Genomic DNA, 11,244 nt, shown 5'->3' with positions numbered 1-11,244 from the left:
TAGCATTCCATCCATTCATTATAGGTAGTTGCTTCTTTCATATAAATACCCAGAAAAATTGAAGGAATTTAAAGGGACAATATAATAACCCTTATTAAACGAGTGCAGATGGAATTGTCCACGAAAGCGCGAAGGGGCAACAGCCAATCGGTAGGATGTTTTACAGTTTGACGTCTATTACCATGAAACGAGAATTGGGCGCCATGTAATACAGCCCACCGATTCACTGTCGGCCGTTTTGCCCTGTTGCAGAAGACCAAATTCACCCTCGGGATCAGGCAGGAGTTAAATAATGGCCAGTTCTTAACGAAAGCTTGATAATCAGATACATAGCTGCAATAACAAATTTAGTTTAAATAGCGGATTTAACACAGTATCATATCCCGAGGCAAATCACAGGAGTGTTATCAAGCACAATTTCACACAAGGCCACGTCGGAAGAAATTGCACAGGTGACCAACAGCTTTGACAATGAGGTACGTTCCAAGTAATGTCTCAAAGCAGGGGACAGAGGTAGAGAAGCAGATACTTTTAGGGAGGCAATTCCGCAGCTCAGGGCTAGACAGCTGAAGGCACTGTCAGCAATGGTTGGGTAACGAAAAGATGGGATGTGCAAGAGGCCAGAATATGAGGGATGTGGGGCTGCTGGAGGTGACAGAGATTGGGAGGGGCAAAGCAGTTGAGGGATTAGAACAAATTGATGATTTTTTAAAACGAGGCGATTCCCAACCTGGAGCAAATGTAAGTGAGCGAGCACAGGATGCTAGGTTGATCAGGACTTGGTGTGAGTCAGGATATCGGCAGCATAATGTTTGAATAAGCTCAAGTTTTCTGAGGGTGCCAGGGTTGGAAGCCGGTGAACAGAGCAGCAGAATAGTCACTTAACATGATTTTATTAAAACGAACTACCTAGCAAAAAAGCATGGCGTTGCAACATTAGTGGCAAGATAAGCTGGGACATGACTTGAGAGAGTGAATCTGGTCTGTAAGCTCATATGTCTCCTGACCAAATAAAGTAATCAGAAAGAAGGGGCGCAGTCTCAGAATAAGTGATCGGCCATTTCGGACTGAGTTCACGGAGGGTTGTGTATCTTTGGAATTCTCGACGTCAGAGGGCGGTGGATGCTCAGTCTTTGAATATATCAAGACTGAGATCGATAGATTTTTGGACTCTAAGGGAATCAAGGGAAATTGAATTTGGCGGAAAGATGGAGTTGATGTAAAACATTAGCCATGATGTCATTGAATGCTGGAGCAGGCTCCAGGGGCTGTAAGGCCTACCCCTGCCCCTTTTCCATTTGTTCTGATCTTCTAAGTTGAATTGTAATACCAGCAAATCCATAGTGTTTCTAACCATCTAAAGCTCAACAATTTTATTTAATGGATATTTCACCATTTCTCCTCTCTGATTTAGTCTGGGTCACAGCATAAATAAATGTGTTTGTGTAGCAACTCAAAATCAGGAGCATATATCCGGTTTCTTGAAGGATATAAACCGGATCGTTGTAACCTGTGTATGAATAGGTATTATTATCTCGGTAATACAAGTGATGGACCGTGTACGTCAGCCATAACAGTATAAAATGGCCGGATATACTGAAGAGTAAAATGATGGATTTTCTGCGGTTCTCCATCTCAGGATCAGGGTTATTTTAAGTGCTGGTGTTGTCCCACAATGGCCGGTGGACTCTGCTCGCCATTAATATATATCTACCGGTCAGAGCATTGAGCAGAAAAATAGTGAGGAATGGCTGAAAAGGAGTCGCTATGCAGCCAAAATACGAAAATGCTTGCCATAGTGGTGAAGAATAAAAGTTTCATCTTATCCAGGGCACGTTGTTAATTCTATGCAGAGGTTCATATACAAAGTACCAAGGGATGTTTTTTAAACAGCTCAGAGCAAGCACCGTGCCTACAATCGCAGCTGCCGTTTCCTTGGTGCAATATTTATTTTTCAGCTTCTGGCAACATTTGGCTATAAGGCGGTCAAACATGAAAGCGACGGTTCACCAGACAGAACAATCTCTGGATACATAAACTAGGACGATTGTGGTCCGACATACAAAGTAAGTGACAGGAAGGTTTCCTGCAAAGTAAATGTCGATGAACCGATTGAGTATAACGCCAGTGATGACGACCAGCAGATCCGCTGCTGCCATGGCCACCAGGTAGTGAGTGATGTATTTGGAGAGATCGCACTTTCCCCGGGACAGGATCACAATCGCCATCATGTTAACTGTAGCGAAGGGTAGGAAAGGAAGGAAATTTTTGGCGGACTTTACTGAAAGTAAACAGTATGTGTGCACATCAGAAATTGGGGTAGTTCTTGACTTTTAGCGACAGCGCAAATTGGATGATAACGAGTCGGCAGCCCGTGTCACATCTCTCCCCATTAAAGCCAATGGAATTAAACATCGGCGGAGATGTAAAATGGACTGCACACTCATTAATGGCCCAGAAATTCAGGTCGGGCTTCCCGTGGGTGGAAGCCTCCGACCTGCACTTACCTAGCGCGCCGGCCGTTGAGCTGTGGGCCCGCGTGGGATTCCGATCCTGGGCCTCCTCCAACTACCGGCGCGCAGTGCTTGCATATCCCAGCGGCGCAGTTAGTTCGATGCATCCCCTGGGATCACGTGGGCCATGGATTGCCAATGGTAGCAGGGAATGCTTCATTCATAAGTTTCACAGGACCTGTCAAACCTATAAATACTATAAGCCCCAAAACATCACTAAATCTTCAAATAAATTTAAAAAAAATCACATTTTAAAATAAACTATAAATTACATGAAGTAACTATTTTAAACAATGGCCCAGTAATTCGGGTCCAAATGCGTGAGTACGGTCTGGGTACTCACGCATCTGGCCGGATGAAATGCCGGCGTTCAGGAAACACCGTGCATGCGGGGAACGCCGGCATTTCCAGTCCTCTGAACGAAGGGGTTCAGAGGCTGAATGCATGCGCGGTATCGGGCAGTGCGTGCGCCTTGGGATTCCTGTATTTTGAGAGAGATGCGCGTGTGTAAAGGCCTCCGATATTTACACACAGAAAAACCACACATAAGTACTTAGTTTTTCAGGTAAGTGGTCTATTAATAAAATTTAGAATTTTTTTTCCCACAGGTTTGTTATTTTTAAAGAATTTACAGTAAGGTAAGTTTAGTTTCAGCCCCGATTTTTTATAAATTTTTTTTTTTCAAATTTTAAAATTATTGTTTAAAATAGTTTTTCATAGTTATTTATGGTTCATTTAAGTAGTGCAATGTTTCTTTTAATTTTCTTTCAGGTTTAAGTAGTGTTTTGGGGCCAGGAGTTTTCATGAGTTTGACAGCTCTCACTGTCAAACTTATGAATGAACTTTTGCAACCTCCCATTGGTTGCCCTGTGCTCACGTGATCCCAGCCAGCTCATCACACTAAGTACACCGCTGGGTCACGCACGCACAGCGCGGCAGGACCTCAAGCTGGCCAGTCACAGGAATGTCATTGCGGGCCAGATTTCAGATGTCGGCGCGCCGGGTAAGTCCACCTTGGGGCCTTGCACGCGCGGCAATCACCCGAGCCGAATTACTGGGCCAATAATTTAAATTTTTGAAAAATTTAATTACATTTTCTAACGGGGCTAAAAATAAACATACCTTTCTTTAAAGTATTTGAAAATAATAAACCTGTGGAAAAAATATTTTAATTTTAATTAATTGACCAATTACCTTGTAAAAAGCAGGCCTTGCACCTGCTTTATAAAAGTGTAACTCCTGGAGACTTACCCTCCTGGGAAAAGCTGCAAAAAAACAAGTAAGTTCGATGCGCATGCACTGCCTCTCCTGCGCATGTATTCCACCTCTGAACCCCTTCTTTCAGGGGAATGGAAATGCCGGTTTCCCGCGCATGCTCAGTGCATGCACGAAAACAGCACTTCCATTGGGCTTACGGGTGAGTACCCCATGTATACTCACCTGTGGAGACCCGAATTTCTGGGCCATTATCACTCCTTTTACATTATCGCGCAATGTCAATGTCTATCCTCTGTTCCTGCATCCCACATGGAAACAGCTTTCTACTAAATATAGGTTTCAAAGTATAACATTTGAAAATCAAACGAAAATTTAAATGTTCTGGGCTAATGTAACATGATATTTGGACATCATAAGAAGAAGCAACGCTGATTCTGAAATGAAAAACAAGTGTTTCAAATGAACCAGAAATATTTTTTTAAATAAGTACGAAAATCATTAATAAATTCTGGGCTGTGTCCTCCAATCAGGAAGCAGAATTAGATTTTACATCATTTCAGAAGGAAATCCCGTAATCATTTTAAATTATAATTACTTTCCAGGATTGGAATTTTATTCCTAATTAGCTTCATTCCACCAACTTCACTATATATTGGTTCTGTTAGTAAAACAACAATTTTGCTGATAATTATTATTGAAATCATTAAAACTCCAATCTTTGCAGAAAGAACAAAAGCTAATGAGATACAATTAAACTATTTGATTTCCCCAATGAAAATGATAACAACATGCCTGATGTGTCCACTTACGCTGATGCAAACAAGTTCTGGGGCTGTTTACATCAACCGTAAACAATTTGCATGCAATTGCTGGACAGTTTGGGGGCAAATAGCCCAAGCCTGTGCGAGAAATTGGCACAGAAATTTGGGTCGGGGGCTTCTCGCGGGTGTAAGCCCCGGACCTGCACTTACCTACTGCGCCAGCCATTGAGCTGTGGGCCCACGTGGGATTCCGATCCTGGGCCTTCTCCAACTGCTGCCGGGCAGTGGTTGCGTATCCCAGGGGTGCAGTTAGTTCGATGTGTCCCCTGGGATCACGTGGGCCACGGAGAGCCAATGGTAGCAGGGAATGCTTCATTCATAAGTTTGACAGGAAGAACTGTCAAGCCTATAAATACTATAAGCACCAAAACATCACAAAATCTTCAAATAAATTTAAAGAACATCACATTTTTAAAATAAACTATAAATTACATGAAATAACTATTTTAAACAATAATTGTAATTTTTGAAAAAATTAATTATATTTTCTAACGGGGCTAAAAATAAACTTACACTTCTTTAAATATTTAAAAATAATAAACCTGTGGGAAAAAAGTTTTAATTTTAATTAATTCACCACTTACCTTGTTAAAAGCAGGCCTTGTGCCTGCTTTTTAAAAGGTAAGTCCTGGAGACTTACCCTCACTGGAAAACCTGCAAAAAAAAACGTAAGTTCAATGCGCACGTGCAGCCTCTCCTGCGCACGTGTTCCACCTCTGAACCCCTTCTTTCAGGGGAACGGAAGTGCCGGTTTCCTGTGCGTGCGCAGTGCTTGCATGAAACTGGCATTTCCATTGGGCTTACGGGTGAGCACCGCATGCGTAATCACCCATGGAGACCCGAATTTCTGGGCCAATGTCAATTGTGATCCTGTGCCAGGGGAAGTGCAGTCTCTCCAAAAGCATCACTCTCTATCTAGTGGCTATGGCTGTCGCGGTTCTACTGGTCATTATCACTGGTGTGATATTGAACAGCATCATTGGCCTTTACAATCCAGTTAGCTCCTTGTCCGTTACTCCAGCGTGCCGTCTCAAAACGCTCCTAGTTTATGCTTGCAGAAATAGCTCTGTCTGGTTAACAGTTGTTTTCACCTTTGATCGATTCGTTGCTATTTGTTGTCAGAAGCTGAAAAGGACATATTGCACCAAGAAAACGGCAGCTCCGATCGTAGGCACGGTGTTTCTTCTTAGCTGTTTGCAAAATGTCCCATGTGGTCTCCTCTACATTGGGGAGACCAAACGCAGATTGGGTGACCGCTTTACGGAACACCTCCGTTCAGTCTGTAAGGGTGACCTGGAGCTTCCGGTCACCTGTCATTTAAATTCACTGCCCCATTCCCACTCAGACCTCACTGTACTCAGGCTCTTGCATCGTTCCACGGAAACCCAGTGTAAGCTCGAGGAACAGCATCTCATCTTGTGATTAGGCACTTTACAGCCTTCCAGACTCAATATTGAGTTCAACAATTTCAAATCATAACCTCGGCCTCTATTACATTTGTACATATGTATTTTTATCCACACCTTTTTTTTGTGCCCTTCCCCCTTTTTTTTCTCTCCCACATGGCAGCTGTCTCTCATTCTGCCAGCGCATTTCCCACGTAATCTAGAGCCGTCTTTTGTCCCCTTACTAGTCCTTTCACCATCTCGTCTAGTTTTGAATACCTCTTAATGTCTCTTCACTTCTCTTTTCTTCTTTCATCCCCATTGCCCAGCCCCCAAACTGGCCTTTTAATCTGTTTCATTTCCTGTGTTTTTTCAGTCCTGACGAAGGGTTTCGACCTGAAATGTTGACTCTATTTCTCTCTCCACGGATGTTGCCTGGCCTGCTGATTTTTTCCAGCATTTTCTGTTGTTATTAAGGAAACATGGCACTGATTGATTCAGCTGTGCTCGTGGCTGAGAAGATTTTCATGAGAGCATTACAAAATAGGTCCATTGTAAGGTGGCAGCCAAAAAACATCCTTCAAGATAGGTAATCATTCGAACATTGACTGTAGCAATCTATGCAGCACCCCCTGATGGCGGGACACAGGGGACTTCTGACATTGGCTTCACACCCATTACTTTGCCATATTGTTTCTCACCTGGGGACATGGACCTTTGACCTGTGTAACCTTGAAAGAGGGAGTGAAATTTTATAATAAATTAAATCTGCAATAAATCAAGATAAACCTATCCCAAGAATGTAAATCTGACGCTGAGTCTACACGTGAACCATCAACTGGTTTGCTTCTTCACACAACTGGTTGTTTGTTTTCAGTATTGTCTGTTTTCGTTGCATATATCCTGCACCTTTAGTTTTTCTTTTTTTATCTAACATATCCATTTCCACTTGAACATAAGAACATATGAAATAGGAGCAGGTGTAGGCCATATGGCCTCTCAGGCCTGCTTCACCATTCAACACAATCATGGCTGATCCTCTACCTCAATTCCACTTTCCTGCCCTCTCAGCACATTCTTTGATACCCTTAGTGCCCAAAAATTTATCGAGGTCATTCTTGCATATACTCAACTAAAGAGAATCCACAGCCCTCTGGGGTAGAGAAATCCAAGAAATGCCTCCTCATCTCAGTCCTAAATGGCCGACCCCTTATCCTGAGACTATGGTCCCTGGTTTCAGACTGTTCAGCCAGGGGAAACAACCTCTCAGCATCTACTCTGTTCAGACTTCTAAGAAATGTATACATTTCAACGAGAGTAACTATCATTCGTCTAAACTCCAGAGAATATAGATCCATTCTACTCAATCTTTCCTCACATGAAAACCCTCTCATCCCAGGAATCAACTAGTGAACCTTCGTTTCAACACCTCCACGACGAGTATATCCATCTTTAGGTAGGGAAGCTAAAATGTACACAGTACGTCAAGAATGTCCTCCCACAGCCCTATATAAATGCAGAAATCTTCTTTACTCTTGTACTCCAACATCCTTACAATAAAGGCTTAAAAAACATTTGTGTTCCTAATTGCTTGCTGCACCTACATGTTACCTTTCCGTGATCCCTCTACAAAGACACCCAAATCCCTCTGAATCCCAAAATTTACGAGTCTGTCAGCTTTTAAAAAATATTCTGCTTTTCGGTTCTTCCTACCAAAGTGGACAATTTCACATTTCCGCACCTTATATTCCATCTGCCAACTTCTGACCCACTCACTTAACCTGTCAATATCCCTTTGCAGCCTCTTTGCGTTTTCCTCGTGGTTTATCTTCACACCTAGCTTTGCATAGTCAGCAAACCTGGATGTATTACACACGGTCCCCTCATCTATCATTAATATAGATTGTAAAGAGGTGAGGGCCAAGCACCAATCCTTGTGGCACCCTACTAGTTAAAACCTCCCAACCTAAAAATGACCTGTTTATACTTAATCTCTGTTTTCTGTCTGTTAACCAATCATCAATCCACGCAAATACATTGCTCTCAATCCCAGGAGATTAATCTAGTGTAATATAAGGGGCTGACACTGTCGCTTATGTTTCACTAGATGAACTGAGCTAATTATAAGTTGTGGCACATTGCTGTACAGAACTTGGCTGCTACGTTAATCCCTAAAATAGCAATGACCATATCTCAAAAGTACAGCTCGTCAGCTGTGAAGCGCTTTGGGAGAACCTAAGACCATGAAAAGCGCTAAATAAATTACTGCTATCCCGACATCAAACATCCTATCTGGTGAGCCCATTCAACCGCTGACCAGTGAAATCTGTAACTAAATGGATCCTGCAATGGGCCACAAACTTGCCATGAGCAATGCTGAAACTGGGTATTTTATTCCTTCCGGTATGTACCATGTCCAGCTCGCAGCTCTGTGCTGTGGTTTCCTTCATCTCTCAAATTTCTGCAGATCTAACGCTTGTCTGAAATGACCGCCTTTGAAAATACATTTGCTTTCTATTCAGAAACAGACCAACTTTCGATCAATCTCAACAATTGCATTCTCATTTGTTTTGTCCTCTTATCAAATAATATAAAGAAATTATATTTATTTTAACAGTGGGGGAGGGGTGTTATAATTTCGTGCTAATTACACGTATAATATTTTTAAGGCTTTACAATTGTAGAATCATAGATTAGTTACAGCATAGAAGAAGGCCATTTGGCCCACTGTGCCCGTGCCAGCTATCTGCAAGAGCACTTCAGCTAGTCCCACTCGACCGCCCATTTCCCTAACCCTACATTTTGTTCCTCCACATACTTATCCAATTCCGTTTTGAAAACCACGATTGACTCTGGCTCCACCATCATTTCAGGCAGTGCATTCCAGATCATAAACACTCGCTGCATAAAAAAGTGTTTTCTTCTGTTGCTTTGGTTCTTCTACCAATCACTTTAAATCTGTGTCCTCTGGTACTCGACCCTTCTGCCAATGGGAACAGTTTCTCTCTATAAAAACATAGAAACATAGAAGATAGGAGCAGGAGTAGGTGCAGGAGCAGTGGGAGACTTTCAGAAGGGAAATAGAGAGAGCACAACGCCAACATGTTCCTTAAAGGTCAAGGGTGGGACCAACAAGCAAAGGGAACCTTGGATGACAAGGGATATACAAAAATGCATTAGGAACAAAAGGGGGACTTTTGGCAGTTACAAAAGACTAAAGACGGAGGAAGCCCTAGAGGAGTATAAAAAGTGCAGGGGCATACTTAAAAAAGAAATTAGGAGGGCGAGGAGGGGCCATGAAATAACACTGGCGAGCAAAATAAAGGAAAATCCTAAGATGTTTTATAAGTATATTAAGGGCAAGAGGATAACCAGGGAAAGGGTAGGGCCCATTAGGGACCAAAGTGGCAATCTGTGTGTAGAGCCAGATGGTGTAGGCGGGGTTTTAAATGAATTTTTTGCATCTGTGTTCACTATGGAGAAAGACGATGCAGACATAGAAATCGGGCAAGGGGACTGTGACATACTTGAACATATTAGCATCGAGAGGGAGGAGGTACTAGCGGTTTTAGCGGGCCAAAAAGTGGATAAATCCCCAGGCCCAGACGAGATGTATCCCAGGCTGTTGTGTGAGGCAAAGGAGGAGATTTCAGGGGCTCTGACACAAATTTTCAGAACCTCTCTGGCCACAGGGGATGTACCAGAGGACTGGAGAACAGCTAACGTAGTACCATTATTCAAGAAGGGTAGCAGGGATAAACCAGGGAATTACAGGCCAGTGAGCCTAACATCTGTGGTAGGGAAATTATTGGAAAAAATTCTGAGGGACAAAATTAGTCTCCACTTGGAGAGGCAAGGATTAATCGGGGATAGTCAGCATGGCTTTGTCAAGGGTAAATCATGTCTGACCAATCTGATTGAATTTTTCGAGGGGGTGACTAGGTGTGTGGATGAGGGAAATGCTGTGGATGTGGTTTACATGGACTTCAGTAAAGCTTTTGACAAAGTCCCGCATAGGAGACTGGTCAAGAAGGTAAGAGCCCATGGGATCCAGGGTGCCTTGGCGCGTTGGATCCTAAACTGGCTGAGTGGCAGGAGGCAGAGGGTGATGGTCGAAGGTTGCTTTTGTGACTGGAAACCTGTGTCCAGTGGGGTACCTCAGGGATCGGTGCTGGGTCCCTTATTGTTTGTGATCTACATAAATGATTTGGATGAGAATGTAAAAGGTATGATCAGTAAGTTCGCAGATGACACGAAAATTGGTGGGGTGGTAAATTGCGAGGAGGATAGCCTCAGGCTACAGGACGATATAAACGGGTTGGTCAGATCGGCAGAAAAGTGGCAAATGGAATTTGACCCTGAAAAGTGCGAGGTGATGCATTTTGGACGGACAAATACGGCAAGGGAATACATAATGAGTGGTAGGACCCTAGGAAGTACAGAGGGTCAGAGGGACCTTGGTGTACATGTACATAGATCCCTGAAGGCAGCGGAACAGGTAGATAAGGTGGTTAAAAAGGCATATGGGATACTTGCCTTCATTAGCCGAGGCATAGAATAAAGGAGCAGGGAGGTTATGATGGAGCTGTACAAAACGCTGGTGAGGCCACAGCTGGAGTACTGTGTGCAGTTCTGGTCGCCTCACTATAGGAAGGATGTGATTGCTTTGGAGAGGGTGCAGAGAAGATTCACCAGGATGTTACCTGGGATGGAGCGCCTCAGCTATGAAGAAAGACTAAACAGGCTGGGGTTGTTTTCCTTGGAGCAAAGAAGGCTGAGGGGGGACCTGATTGAGGTGTACAAAATGATGAGGGGCATAGATAGGGTAGATAAAAAGGAACATTTCCCCTTAGTAGGGGGGTCAATAACTAGGGGGCATAGATTCAAGGTAAGGGGCAGGAGGTGCAGAGGGGATTTGAGGAGGAACTTTTTCACCCAGAGGGTGGTTGGAATCTGGAACTCACTGCCTGAAAGGATGGTAGAGGCAGGAACCCTCACAACATTCAAGAAGCATTTGGATGAGCACTTGAAATGCCATTGCATACAAGGCTATGGGCCAAATGCTGGAAAATGGGATTAGACTGGACAGGAATTGATGGACGGCGCAGACACGATGGGCCGAAGGGCCTCTTTCTGTGCTGTATAACTCTATGACTCTATGACTCTATTCGGCCCTTTGAGCCTGCTCCACCATTCAATGAGATCATGGCTGATCATCCAACTTCAGTACCCTGTCCCTGCCTTCTCCCCATATCCATTGATCCCTTTAGCCTCAAGAAATATATCCAAATCTTTCTTGAATATATT

The 11,244-nt window shown here is 43.4% G+C and overlaps 1 pseudogene; it reads right to left on the bottom strand.

Moving 5' to 3' along the window:
- Positions 1–1,357: 1,357 nt before the first annotated feature.
- On the bottom strand, positions 1,358–8,387 carry LOC147092781 (putative G protein-coupled receptor 139; annotated as a pseudogene).
- Positions 8,388–11,244: the final 2,857 nt, after the last annotated feature.

Source organism: Somniosus microcephalus, unplaced genomic scaffold (assembly GCF_052327205.1).
Source record: "Somniosus microcephalus isolate GS21.2 unplaced genomic scaffold, FLI_Smic_1.0 unresolved_chr2, whole genome shotgun sequence".
NCBI classification, from domain to species: Eukaryota; Metazoa; Chordata; class Chondrichthyes; order Squaliformes; family Somniosidae; genus Somniosus; species Somniosus microcephalus.
This window is presented reverse-complemented; position numbering and strand designations above follow the sequence as displayed.